The following is a 15,599-nucleotide window of genomic DNA, read 5'->3' on the forward strand; positions in this document are numbered from 1 at the left end:
CCCTTCCTGCTCCCGTGTGGCGTTGGGGGAATTCCGGCTGCCGCTGCTGCTGCGGCGGGGGTATGGGTGTGGGGGTGGCTGGGCGCTCCTCCTCCTTCTTTTCACATTCCACCATCCATTTTAGAGGAACATAAACACTCACCTGAGCACAGGTGTTAGCTCACCTTTGCACTAACAGCTTGCATGACTGAATGACTGAAAGATTTCACACTAGTTGGTTTTAAGGCATAAGTATGCGTGTGAACACTATCTGTTTTGTGTACATGTTGACATGTGGACATTTTTGCAGCTAGCAGGTGTGTTTATAACATTTGAGTGTGTGTATGTGGACGGGCCCCGCCCTTTTTGTACTACATTTGAACCCTACCGGAATGATAAACAACCAGTAAACTTGTTGCTTTATGCTGCTTCATGGTCTTATCCCCCTTCCCCTCCTATTATCACCCTCTTACCCCCCCCTCTCTCTAACATCCCTCTCTCTTCTTCCCCTCTTTCCTTTTCCGTCCGGTCCAACACCAAAGATTTTCAAACATGATTGAAATTAATAAAGTTTGGCCTCAATTACAAAAGGGGTTTATTCAGACATACCTTTGGTTTGTCTGAAGATTAATAACCCCCATTGTTAAAGTAAAATATGTCCAACACAAGAGGCCCTCAGCTCTCATCTGTCTGCCTAGCTGTTGGACAGGACAAGTTAAAAAAAAAATGAAATGGGCAGCACCTATAAGGAGAAAAAGGCGGAGCCTCGGAGAACGAGTCGTCTTACTTTCAGGAAGGAAAATGAGGTGAAATAATAACTCATATTTCATTAATTACAAAAAAATATTTTTTTTTAGTGTGCATGGTAACATTTGATCATTTATGTGGATATAGTCTGAAAGGCTGAGGAAAAGCAGGATTTAGACCTTTTAAAAGGTGGAAAGGTGTGAGGGGCTGTAGGCTAGTGGGAGAGAGTGTAAACAGATGATCAGAAAAAAAAGTTCTAACCTCTTAAACTCTACTCTGCTGTGGCAGCAGCAGTACTGCAATAAAGGCTGGGAATGCTGTGGTCCTGTTTGCTGCAGATCTGCGGGACAAACACTTAGCAGTGTCACATGTGGGGTCAGGGGTCAGCGTTTCAAGCTCAGTATAAAGTACAAGCAGCAGAACCTCCAGGTCTTTGGTCTGGAGTACTCCTGAAAGACGAGCAGCACAAACAGCTCCAACGATGAAGGATGTGATGTAGAGCAGATCAGGGCTGAGTCTGGAACCCCAGTCAACACAACCAATAAAATGAACATCAATATGTGGTGCATTTGACTTTTTAGTTTACAATTTTGTCAACAGTCTGGATCCCTTGTGACCTCCAGGAACTGATGATGTTGGTGTGATTAGGAAGAAAAAAACATTTCCTGTTATTGATCTTTAACAAAACCTGCCGCCATCACTTGGTTTGGACCAGTTTTAGAACAAAATAAACACAACTCAGAAGTGTTGTGACATGAAGGATCATATTCTATCATCAAAGCTGAATGGTTGCTGTGGCCCTCTGCACACTTCATTAATCATTTTTCACAGACAGGTGTGTCCACACAAACCCACACAAACACATCATTAGCGTCTTTCATGGCTCTCCTTGTAAAAGTGAACCCAAATAAACAGACTAATCTGTGCAGGAATCTCTCTCTGACCTCAGAGCAGCCTCTCCTGGAAGGATCACTGCAGAGACGGGGCTTCAGGGTTTACCCTGCAGGTTCCAGTCTGGTGCTGACTTTTATTTTATGGTGGCAAAGCAGATAAAAGGTTTCCTCCGTAGATCAACAGCGGCTCAGTCACAGCTCTGAATGTGCCCTGTGAACACAGGAATCAGTCCACAGAGAAAGTTTCAAGAGCAACAATTACTGCATTAATAACTAGACCCAAGCAAGGTAAAGAAAATAAACAGAACTACTTAACTGAAATGGATTTACAAGTTTGTCTGGGGGCTTTCCTGCGTGAGGTAGTTTTTGTGAAATACACAAAATCCTGAACTGAAACGATGGCGAGTTAAAGAAATGAGCGGGAATATGAAATGCTTTTTTGCATTAGGCAACATCTTTTCGTGAGTCTCGTTAAACCTCAGTGGGTTTTTGGGGAGTCTGTTGAGGGTCTCAGAGAGGAGAGGCTGCACCTTAAGGGACGTGCAGGTGTGTGCCGCAGTTCCCTTGAGCCTCATACGGCCACCTGCTCACCTGAGAATTTGAGTTTCTGCATCTGTGGAGATTTTTAAATGTAAATTTTAAACAGAATTTTTTTTTATCTTAGGATTTGCCGTACATAACTAATTTAATGAATTTAAATATTACCTGTTTTGACTTTTGCCTTATCATTTATTACCATTAGGCAAGCAGGAGGAAACCCAGATGCAGGAAGAGCGACTTTGTAGCAAAGTCCCAAGAATTTGTTAACACCTTGTCCAAAATCAAAAGCAGATTGTGAAAGAGGGAATGGGTAGGTGCTACTAATAGTAATGTTGTTCAAACATCTGTAATCTACACATCGGTGTAGCCCCCCCATTACGTTTTCCAACTAAGAAAAACCCAGGCCCAGAACAGTCCATGCCACACCAGGAGCCTCATTGATGTCGGTGAGGGTGGAGAAAAAGAAGAAACACGACTCAGCAGGTTTCTCCTGGACCTGGGGAGTCCAGGAAAGTCTGGGAGGAAATGCCCAACCTGTCCACAGTACAAACATAGCCCCGCCCACATGCACCTCTGACATTCTGCAGGGGAGACACGCTGTGACGTAGAACCATCAGCTGCCGCTGATCCCCGCTGGTTCAGAGTAAGGAGTAGAATCCAGAGCTTGAGAGTGGGATGTTGCAGGCGGAGGACACACAGGCAGCGATGGAGGGAAGCCTGTAGAGCTGTGTTCTTCTCCTCCATGTTCCCTCATTCTTAAGTTGATGCAGACAGCCAGATCAATCAGCTTCTCCAGCTTCTCCAGGAGCCTTTTTACTGCCAGCTCGTCCTTGAGTGCGCGGGAGACACCTCGAAGAAAAATTTCCACCAGCGCCTCGTCCAGCCAAAGTCCAGAACTCCACGGCGTAATCCGAGACCCTGCGAGCCCCTCGTTGGAGATGAAGCATCTCCTAGTGGGCCGTTTGATCGTTTATAATAAGTCAACTTTCCTGATAAGAATTGTAAAGCACAGCATGTCAACCTTTCTCTTGTTGTTTTGACCCACCCTCATAGCTCCTGGCCAATGAGTGAAGAGATCTTTAGTCATGGGGTTTTGTTTATAAGCCTTGGTTCGGAACAGAATGCTCTGCTTGACGGCAGTCTCAATACCGACCAAACGCAAAGTTCAAGACTTGATCCGGAACAAATTATTTTTCCAGTCTGAATACACCCTAAGGCCTTGGGAACTGCACACACACTGATTAAGCTTGATAACATCTCTTATACAGTCGTCCAATTTTTTCCAGGATATCCAGAAGTACAGGCTGTTGCTCCTAGCTTTACTGCAGCAGCCAAGGACCAAGCACTGTTGGAGAGACAGGGATGGAAAGGGGACTAGAGACTGACAGAAAAGGGGTGTGATGGTTGAATTTTCAAATTTTGAGCATCGTCGTCTTAACTCAGTTACTCAATGACAGATTCAGTGCAACACGGACTGCTGTAGGAAAGCTTTCCTGCCTACATTCACGTATAACCTCCAGCAATGACTCTGAGGAGTCTTAGAAAATCAGAAAAACCCATGGTTTTTGAGAATGATACAGTATTTTTGATTGAAATGAATTAAATTTAAATCAAAACATAAAACATTTTTGCCATTTAACTGTTGCTCAGAATGTAATATCCAACTTTATGCTGATGACACAATTATTTATTGTTCCAAACAAAGCATTACTGACATCAACGTTTCTTTGCAGCATGATTTGGATTCAATACAACTTTGACTAAGCTCTAATAAACTTATACCGAATAAAACTCAATCATAGTCCATGCTTTTCAGAAAACCACCATGATTGCAGAAACATTCAATTTATATTTACATTTTCTGAGAGCCAGTATGTTGTGCATGTAGGTGTGTGTGTGTGTTTTGTGTTATTCGCTGGACTGGTAAATTCATTTAGTTGTTGATTGTTGCTCTTCCACGTTTGTTTGCATTTGCTTCTTTACTGCAAAGGACAGCCCTCTCGAAAATAAGATGTTTCATTTCAAGACGTCCTATTTGTTATTTAAAATGTCGAAATAGACAAATACAAACGAGAACGTTACTGCACGTTACGCATTTGGATCTAATGGACGCACTGGAAAATCCTTTCTACATGTGCTTCATGGTGCCACAGAGCTTGGTATGTGTGGGGCTTAAACACCTCTTTTGGAGGGCATCCAGAGAACACCCTGACCCAATGCTTCAACCGCCCCAGCTGGCTCCTTTGGATACAGACTTTTTGTTTCTCAGTAAGTAGAAAACAATCATTACAGGCTTGAAAATGATGAGATGGAAGCTCTAGGCTGAACATTCTTGATGGTTTTCATCCTTGGTTGTGCAGCAGATACAGTCAGAAAGCTACAGATGTCAGCAGACTCTCGATGAAGGCATTTCCATTTGAATAGACAGCTGCAGCGAGGAACGCCTTGAATGTGTTTGAAGTTCTGGGCTTTCCTTGGTCTACATCAATGGGTGGAGGTTTTTCAATGGTTAATTCAGTTTACTTTGTGCTTGTATGTGGGGAAGAGAATCTGGCTTGACACCAAATGCCACTCACTGGATACTTTGGCAAACAAAAGCAGAAAATGGCTGCCCCTCCTTGCACCTTGTTGCCAGCTTGACTAGCAGACTGAAAGCCGTCTTGTCTTTCATACGTTTGTCAAGAGCACGGCTTGTAAGTGACCCTGTTTCCATAGTTTCAGCTGCTGTATGGGGCGGGACATGTGTTTATTGTATGCACTATGGGAGGCTAAAAGAAGCAAGGGCAGACTAGAGTGCCTTTGCCCTTTGAAGCAGCATTCAAGTGTGTGCAACTGTGTGTGTTCGTAATGTGTTTCTTTTTCTTCTGAGGGAAATGCAGAAAGCAGAATGTACAAAGGAGCGCTCATCACAGCTCAAAGCCTAATTAGATGGGACGTACCTTGCATGGTCAGAGATTATGGATTGGGGTTTGTGTGGCTGTATTTTATGAACTGGGGTAGTTCTCTCTCCTGAATAAGATGAAAAATAAATATTAATTCTATACATGAGGACAAAAAGGTGTACTCAGTACTGTTAAAACCTTAACCATCCCTAGTCAGGAGACAGAAGATCAGGATACAACGCTCGGTGATGAAGGCAGAGCTGAAATATGCTGAGGTCGGTTGAGTGAACGAGTCAGGTGTGCAGCATCCAGGAAAGTGTGGCTAGAACTCTGGAACTCTGGTGACCAGAGGGGGAGACAGAGTTCTGACTTCTGACGGTTTTAGCCCTCTGAGAACATTTGATGTCTTTTGTCGTGGATGCTGAGTCTCGATCTGTTGATGTATTTCAAAGACAAGTCCCCCCCAGTCAGACTAGATGAGAGTTCATAGACATTTTTTTATTTCCCTCTTTTGATTCTTTGACATTTTGTTCAGAAAACTAACTTAGCTCTTGAATGGCACAGTTGTCTTCCATCAGCCATCAGCCATCAGCAGCAGAACTTCTGTTTGAGTAGATGTTGGACATCTTCTAAGGTCTCAGTCCTCAAGTTTATTATGTTCCGTGAGAGATAATTGATCGGACTGCATGGCTGATTACAGGAGTCATAAATATGTCATGTGCCGCCATCAATGTTTAGATCGTAACCCTTGTGCTATCCTAGGTACTTTAACGTTGGGAGTGGGGTCATCTAGACCCACTAGACAGTGCTCTGAACCTTTTTTCTTCAATGATTTGTGATCTTCACTGGTGTCCATGGATTACATGAAATCTTTCCACCTTTATCCACCTTTGTCATGGTAGGGAGAACACCTCAATGGAACGGGGGGGGGGGGGGGGTCATCTAAGATAGAACAAGGGTTAAATGCATGTATTTAGAAAAAGACATAAACACGTGTTTGCTCAATTATATTTTCAGAGGGGTTTTAAAGTAACTGTAATTTTTCATACTTAATTGTGATCAAGAGATGACTGGTGAGTCAATGAGTTTAACGGTTTTACTAGCAGACTAGTAATAAAAAAAACCAATCTGAAGTCAAAGCATCTAATAAAAGTCTCATGCAATAAGAAAGGCCTTGATGTCTTTCGGCCTGGGTTCAAGTTTCTTTTTTCAGAAACTTAAACCCAGTTTAACTTTTTTTCAGGCAAAAAAATTATATTTTTTGATAAACTTCTGTTGTCCTCTATGGCTGCTCGATCCCTCACAGTCCTCCATGCGCAGTTTCATAGACAATTACTCTGTTTGTCTGATGCAGAACCTGACAAAACCCAAAAAAGATGGACAACAAAAAGCAAGAAAAACTCAGAACAGGCCTCAGAAATAATAAACATCCATTCAGCTTTTTCTATTTGTGCAAATTCAGGTTAAACTTTCCTGCATGAATTTTTTCAAATCCAGCATTGAAGGCAACAGAAGCGTTTTGTGGAGTTCAGGCTTTGCTCTCTTTGAGGCTGTTTGGTGTCATGGATGCTGTTTTGTGATGTAAATCTCTGACGGTCTGTAAAGGCTTAATGGGATGTGTGTCTGGCAAATCAGGAACAAATGTGTTGGCTTTGGCGCACACAAACTCACACATAACTTCATTTAGGCAGCAGTGACTCACAGAGGAACGGCGCTGTGATGGGATTTCTGAACCAGGATTGGGAGGTCACGACCCCCGCAGATTGAACAGCCAGTATTAATGAGAGTCCCTCCCCAGCGCTTTCAGTCTGGCCGGACCTCACACTCTGGAAGGTGGGGGGGCAGGCTTGACTTTCTTTAGGAGAACCTCGAAAGCAACAATAGTAGATACTTTTTCCTCTTTTGAAGGCATCAAACCGACAATGTACGTTTGGACGGTTGCAGGAGGTAAAGGAGATCACTGATCACAAACAAACAAACAAACAAACAAACAAACAAACAAACAAACAAATAAACAAACAAACAGTCAGAACACTGTTTACACACAGAATCGCAACAACTTTCCAGCGGCCAAAATCAACATAATCCCTTTACATTCTGCAGAACTGTCCTCCTCCATCCATCCATACATCCATCCATCCATCCATTCATCCATCCATCCATCCATCCATCCATCCATCCATCCATTCATCCATCCATCCATCCATCCATCCATCCATCCATCCATCCATCCATCCATCCATCCATCCATTCATCCATTCATCCATTCATCCATCCATCCATCCATCCATTCATCCATCCATCCATCCATCCATCCATCCATCCATCATCCACCCATCCATCCATCCATCCATCCATCCATCCATCCATCCATCCATCCATCCATCCATCCATCCATTCATCCATCCATCCATCCATCCTTCCATCCATCCATCCATCCACCCATATATCCATCCATCCATCCATCCATCCATATATCCATCCATCCATCCATCCATATATCCATCCATCCATCCATCCATCCATCCATCCATCCATCCATCCATCCATCCATCCATCCATCCATCCATCCATCCATCCATCCATCCATCCATCCATCCATCGTCACCAATCCAATTAATTCCACTTACTTCAGGGCCGTTTATCAAACAGTCATCAGTGGAGTCTCCTTCCTTTGGGTGTGAATATACAGAAAGATATGTGGATATCACTGGGCAGACGTGTGTAGAGAGACGCGCAAACACTTGACATCAAAGCCTCACAGATGACTTCCACGCTGCTCTCTCAGCGCTCCCTGCACCCCTCTGGACAGACCTCAGTGGTCCGATCTGGAGGTGTAAAGTCTCAGGAAGCTGTGCTTGAAGGGTGTTTAGGGGGTCGTCCATCTGGGTCATTATAGAGGAGAGGAGAATGGAAGAGTGTTTGTGTGTCTGGGAGAGTTCACTGCTGTTAGCCTCTGTCTTCTCTCTGAAAAGAGGGTTTTTCAGGAATGTCAGCAGTCTTGAGTCAAACGCATGAATTCCTGTATCAAGTCACATCTACTGGTTCTGCCTACTTCATGGAATTACCTGCCGTGCTAATGTCTGCTTTGATGATCAAACCAGTTATTTATATATTATTTTGTTTGGAAAAGAACGCATGGTTAATTCCCCAGAGCAGTCTTGATTCCTATACTCAGTGTTTCTCTAAGCGGATCTTCAAATAAAGTTTCCACTGGATTTGTGACGGAAAACCCCCAGACAACAGTGTGCCTAAAATAGTGGGCAGCCGTGACCTTCAAACTGCCTAATGGCACAAAGTTTCCACTGCTGCTGCAGTCTCAGGGGGAAATCTGGTTTCCCAGATGGAAACGTTAAAAAACATCTCTCAGTGCCAGCAGGGAGCTGAGGAAAGGTACAAATACCTGCAAAGCAGATCTTTTTTAGAAAAGACTGTCTCAAAACATTTGGTCCACTGAAACAAAGTGAAAGGTCAAAATACTCAGTTATGAGGGTAGAAATAGGAGATGACTGTAACTAGCTGTCAGTAATGATGGAGACTGCAGGTGACTATGTCCAACCTGGAAAGATGATGTTTCTGCAGCATATTGGGGCCCCAAAGGTTTGACTGACATCTTAGAACTCCTGTCTGTGAAAAAGACAGCCGTCATTCTGCAGACGTCGATGTTTAAACAAAAACAATGACATTGTTTCGTTTCACCTGCATGCAGGAGCAGTGAAGAAAAACATGAAATCATGTAAGCAGGCATCCATGGATTAGGTACATTTGAGTTCACTTTTTGTTTTGGTAATCATTTAGGACATCACAGGAACACCGAGGCTCAGCGGAGGTTCAGGTCACTAATTGACTCTTTGGAAAGGGTGAGGCCTGTTGAACGATGAGTTTTCTTCTCGTGGGCCCCAAAACAAACAAGCCAAAAAGGCCTCGATGTGTTTCAACATCCTTGACGGGACTTCCTTCACCATCGGGAAACATTCAGAAGCATCAGTGAATCACTAAAGTGTTTACTGTCGAGGCAGAGATGTGTTGAAATATGTGCAGCTCCATGCAAGCGGCGAGGCTGTCAGGAGGAGAATCTGGTAGACATTATCACCACTCAGCTTTGCCCACGACACGGAGGCACTTACCCGTGTAAAACAATCACCGCAGGGGTCATGAGGTCACCGCTTCGAGCGTGCAGCAGCACACAAAAAGAGGTTAACACAGGAGCCAGCAGCATTACAGACAGCACCTACACAGAATGTAAAATAGCTGCTTGGATTACACGGTCCAGATAAAAGAGTGTTTGCACTGTGGGAGTCAGACCCAGAAGGTTCCTGGGGGGAAATGCTTTCCTGTCATCTTAGTTGAAAGATCGCCTGAAAGCTTCAGATTAGTTATTTTAAAAAGAGAAGACCAAGTCATGTAATCAGACATTTTTAATCTGATCTTGTTCTTGGCGAGTCTAAAATTGATCAGATACAAAACCAAAGTGAACTGAGAATTACAAACATGTTTTTGAGATTGTGCACAAAATCCAAATACACAGGACTTGAAATGACGATTTATCGTATTTCGGGCTGATACTCGCTGCAGTGCTTTACAGGTAAATACCCTAGGGCGGTTCAGTCAATTAACTCACCTGCTCAGCGTCCTATTTAAGCCCAGGTGCGCAGTCGTTCATTTTCTTTCTTACCTTCAGCGCTCATTCTTCGCCCCACCCTCCTCCCCGGCTTCCACCTGTGGGCTCCGTAAAGGGGGGGTTTTGTTACCCAAAAGTGTTATGGAAATTTCTCATGGAATTGAACGGAGCCTTATGCCAAACGAAAATATGTGAATGCCAACGTAAAGAATGTGGAAAATGTCAAATATTTCTTACTGCAAGAGTTGTCTGACTGAAATGATGTTTCAAGCAGGTGCTGATTGTTAATTGCAGTGAAATATTTGATCCCTTGGAAACATACAAGATCCAAAAGACGGACAGTTTTATAATTCAACATGTTAACGGACAGAGCACAGCGGGAGCAGGAACAAACTAGGACTAGAACAGGGATTTTCAGCAACAGTTCAAAGTAACCCTTGTGCTATCTTAGATGACCCCCCCCCCCCCCTTCCATTGACGTGTTCTCCCTACCATGACAAAGGTGGATAAAGGTGGAAAGATTTCATGTAATCAATGGACACCAGTGAAGATCACAAATCATTGAAGAAAAAAGGTTCAGAGCACTGTCTAGTGGGTCTAGATGACCCACCTCCCAATGTTAAAGTGCCTAGGATAGCGCAATGGTTAAATCTACCAAGTTTCCTAAAGGGTCTTTGTCATGTAAGATCAACTTTTTTGAGCTTTGAAGTGTTTTATAATGTTCATTTCTCACAAAAAGTGTTTTTTTGATCCATTCATGTATTTCTGAGTATTCCTGTAAAAACCTGCTCTCTGAGCCCCAGCCCCTCCCAATCCACCAAAACGAGTCGGTTCTCACATTCTGACGTCAGAGGCTGAGTCCAAATCGGAGGGCGGCGTTCTTCCCGGGCTGCTTACGTCACGGCGCCGCGACAAGTGCTGTCCAAATCCAACAACTCCTTCAAATGCGGCCAAAGACGGCCTTCTGTTTTCCGATTTCAAGGATTGGTCTGGTGTATCAAATCAAATTAACCTTTATTTATAAAACACTTTTACAACAACATGTGTCACTCAAAGTGCTGTGCATTAAATACAATAAAATTATATAAATAGACAAACAGTGCGACAACCCCCCCCCCCCCCCCCAAACACACACACACACTCAGACATACATACGCACACCGTGATAAAAAAAAAAAGATAAAATGATAGAATGTAGAGACCTGGCTTTGTCCTGAAGTGGGTAAACTATATTTTGGGGACATGTCCACATCAGTGACCCCCCATCCAAGTTCACGGACTACACTACCACAGAACCCCCCAGATCCGATCAAAAGAGTCAGACCCGGGAGGTCCCATTTCAGCGACCACGTTCACTGAGAAGGGTCAGTCACCGATGTGGAGGATCCCTCAGAGGAAAACACTGGAGTTACAAATAAAATGTAAAAGGAATAAAATTAAAATTAAAATATATTTAAAACAGGAACAAGAAACAAATAATTCCATAAACCTTAATAGACATATAAAAAGGTAAGAGTGACTAAAAAGTAAATAAATGTATTTACATACACATATAAAACTAGTAAAAAGAAAAAACAAATTATTAGAACATCAAATAAATTCCTAAAATTCAACTAAAAGCTAAATTAAAAAGGTAGGTCTTAAGCCTTCCTTTTAAAACATGAACAGTCTCTGCGGCCCTGATGCATGCTGGGAGGTTGTTCCACAGGCGAGGTCCGTAAAAACGGAATGAGGCCTCGCCGTATGTTTTACTTCTAACTTTTGGAATAACCAAAAGGCCTGTATCAGAGGACCTCAGGGTCTCCTTCTATGCTGTTGATATCCCAAGATGCATTGCAGCCGAACCAGGAGATTTTTTGACAACTATGGGGGACTGTGAAGCGGGACCCGGAGTTGGAGATGATTATACCTCTGTGAGGGCAGAACCCACTGCCCCACAGTTAAGTTAAGTTAATTTGTTATATTTTTCTCTTGAATAAACCATTTCATTTTATTTCACATATTACATAACAAAATTAACTTAATGACTTGTGCACACATTTAGTTAATTTTGTATTGTTTTGAGTAATTGTATTCTTTGAGTTCTGTTTGAGGCCTGATGCTGGGGCAGAGGCTGGAGCAGGAAACTTCCTGATGATGTGGCAGTGGGAGGAGCTGAAGAAGCTCCTGATGACTTGGAAAGGGAGGAGCATGGACAAGGGGAAGATGGAGGGGAGAAACAAGTGTATTCTTATGTTGGACTTTTGTTTGTATTTTTTGGAATATGTTAAACTTGCTTTGAGGTATAAGTTCAGTTTCTCTGTTGAAGCGTTAAATTACTAGTAATTTACTACTTTAGTTAATATTTAGGTTTTGAATGTTTTGTATTTGTACTCCCCTCCCTGTTGTGTCATTGGTCTGATCAGCCAGTATAAAGTCTCCCTAATGTTTCCTGTTCGGGGGTCAGTTTGAGTTCAGTATGTTTGAGCTTTTGTTATTGATTCTCTCAGTTACATTTTTGTTAAGTTGACCCCATTTTAATTTGAGCCCCTGTCGTTCTGTGTTGGGTAAAATAAAAACCCCTGTTTTGAAGATATTTTTGTCCTGTGGCTCAATCTCTGCCGAGCGGACCCTGACAACCTCCAAGATTAACAGTTGGATCGAATAAGCCTGGAAAACTTTGAGCTCAATGATTGATTCACTATTCCTCTCTGTTCGAGACTCATGGTTGCTAGGCGACAGAACATTTGCCGATGTAATGGGTGGAATGATCTAAAGGCTAAACTCGTCCAAATTCACAGCCGTTAACATCTTACCTACCCGCTCCACCTTGGACCTGGGCAACGTCGCCCGAGAAGGCTGCGGCCCTCGAATTTGGACACACCCACAAAGTGAGGAACAGCCCCTTCCAGGAAGAGTCTGCACTGCCAGCTCCGCCCCCAGGCTAACACAAACACGCCCTCTTTCTCAGTGGAGCTGGCGGTGATGGGCAAAACGCTTTCATTTTCCATGCACAACATGAACGTTTTTGCAAAAGTTCAGGTGTTGTTCGTTTTTGTGGGAGAAACGCAGACACACTGCTGAGACTGACTATGTTGTTGTCATGAAATGGGCGGCACCCACAAGGAGAGAAAGGCGGAGCCTCAGAAATTGAGTTCTCTTACTTACGTGTAGGAAAATGAGTTAGCAAAATTACTCATATTTCATAAAAAATGTGTTCTTTAGTGTGCCCAAAGTAACATATTATTATTTATATGGATACACCTGTAGTTTACTCTGAATGGTGGAAGAAAAGCCAGATGCAGACCCTTTAAAGTATAGCACATTAAAGTACATTTTCTGTTACAATTAGTACAACAATACTTTGTCTGGATAGGATAGTGTGTGAAACAATGTTCGTGGCCGACAATGAAATTGAAAATGTTACTTAAACTGCAGGAAACAACAGCATAAACTGGCTGAAAAGCAATAAATCAAAAGTGAGACAAAGAGAAAACAAAAAGGAAAAGCAGTGAAATAATTTTATCAGAATATTAACTATAAATGTGGCATAAAATTCAATGTTATCTTGGCTGCAAAAAAAGAAGTTAGAGACTCCATGAGACTAAAAAAGTGACAACGATGGGAACTTCCTCTTCCTGCGAGCTTTTTAATCATTTGCTGCAGATATATAAGGTGTTGTGTTAAGGAAAATGTCATCAGTACATGCATGAACTGGAGGAGAAGAAGCTCGTTCCACCATGATTGGAGGCAGTTTGAGGTTTTCTATTGGGGATCTTTGACTGGCTTTCAATTACTCGCTTCTTTACCTGCAGAAGAGGAATTCTGACAGGGGAGTCATTTCCCCAACAAATGCCAGATGTAGAAAGGCTGAATGGCAGATTTTAAGTCTAACTTTCACATTTGTGTCAACTCCAATGCAAACATCTCTTTGTAAGGCAGTGCTTTAATGAGGCTCTGACTGCTTTGCTTTCAAATTAAGGAAACGTCTTCCAAAAATGATATTTGTCCGACACAGATGAGGAATAAAAATTCCTCAGAGGAATTCAAGGGCCTGAATGTTCCAAGAAAAATGAAATGTTTATTTATCTAAAATAAAAGCAAAGCAATCATAAGCAACCTTTTTATGAATGAACTGTGTTTATCCAGCAGCGTTATAGGAAGAAATGCCCATAAGATTTGAGCTTATTATAACAAGACACTGCCACAAACTAGCGACCTGTCCAGGATGACCCCGTGGGCCTGGTGGATGGCTGCCTGGAGCGCGGAACGGGCCTCCCTTGGGGGGTCCTGGCTCGTACCTGGGGTTGGGGGGGGGGGTGCCCAGACCCCCTGGGTGGTGATGAGGTGCTCGTCTGGGGCTGTGGACACCCCTCTCGGGTGGAGCCCGGCGTTGGGCCCTCCTGGCGCTGCAGGGGGGCTGCTCTCCTGGTTGGGCTGGGGCGGCACTCTCTTTCCCCCCATGCCTCCCTGCTCTCTGGCTCTGGGGGCCTCGTGGCGGTCCTGCTGGCCCTGGCCTGGGTGGCGGACGTGGTCACCCGGGGGGCGGTTGTTATCTGCCTGCTGCCGAGTGGCGTTGGAGGCTTCTGTCTACTGCGGCTGCTGCAGCGGGAGTCTTGGTGTGGGGGTGGCTGGGCACTCTCGCTCCTTTTATTCACATTCCTCCATCCATTTTAGAAGAACATAAACACCCCACTGAGCACAGGTGTTAGCTCAGTTTGCGTGATTGATTGAATGAAATATCTCACACTAGTTGGCTTTAAGGCATAAGTATGCGTGTGAACAATATCTTTATTGTGTACATGTTGACATGTGGACATTTTTGCAGTTTACAAGTGTGTTTATAACATTTGAGTGTCGGTGGAAAGGCCCCGCCCCTTTGAGATTTGTATTCTATCTGAACCTTACCGTGATGATAAACATCCAGTAGCTTGTTGCTTTATTCTGCTTCATGGTTTTACCCCCCCCCCCCCAATAATCACCCTCCTATCCCCCCCTTTTCTAACATCCCTCTCTCTTCTTCCCTCCTTTCCTTTTCTGTCTGGTCCAATACAAAAGAATTTCAAAAACAATTAAAATTAATAAAGTTTGGCCTCGATTACAAAAGGGGTTTATTCAGACATACCTCTGGTTTGTCAGAAGATTCATAACCCATCTTGTTAAAGTAAAATATGTCCAACACAAGAGGCCCTCAGCTCTCATCTGTCTGCCCAGCTGTTGGACAGGACAAAAAAAAAGAAAAAAAAGAAATGGATGAATGGATCAAAATACCACTTTCGGTTGTTTTTGTGAGGAACAAACATTAAAATACACTTACAAGCTGAAAAAGTTGTTTCATTACGACATAGGCCCTTTTCAGACGACACATTCGGTTCTCTTGAAGCGAACCAGAGTTAAATTCCCCCGATAATCCGGAACGAATTTTGTGGACTCTGGTCTGGGACCAGAAAACCGTTCTTACACCCATCTTTGGAGGTGGTCTTGATTAGTTTCCTATCGGACTGAGATTTGGTTTACTCTGAGACTTTGGCTTGAAAATTTTTATTGCAGCTTACCCTTTTATAAATGCAATGGAATTAGTCCAGACCTGGCTATACTGCCAATGTTACAGTGCAATGACATGCATAGGCTTACCTTTCATCAGACTGTAGATGTCCCGTCTGGGGAAGGGCTGCAAAAGCGTGTCAACATGTACACAATACAACTGATGTTCACACACGCATACTTATGCATTCGGACCAACATGTCAAATATTTCATTTTATGACTCAAACTATTTGTGCAAAGGTGAGACAGCACCTGTGCTCGAGTAGATCTTTATGTTCTTCTAAAGTGGATGATGGAATGTAAAAAGAAGGAGGCAGAATACCAAGCCACCCCCCCCCCCCCCCCCCCAACACCCGCACGGCAGCAGATAGAGAACAATCGCCCGCCGGGCAATCACATCCGCCACCCAGGC

This window comes from Oryzias latipes, chromosome 1 (genome assembly GCF_002234675.1).
Source record: "Oryzias latipes chromosome 1, ASM223467v1".
In the NCBI taxonomy this organism is placed as follows: Eukaryota; Metazoa; Chordata; class Actinopteri; order Beloniformes; family Adrianichthyidae; genus Oryzias; species Oryzias latipes.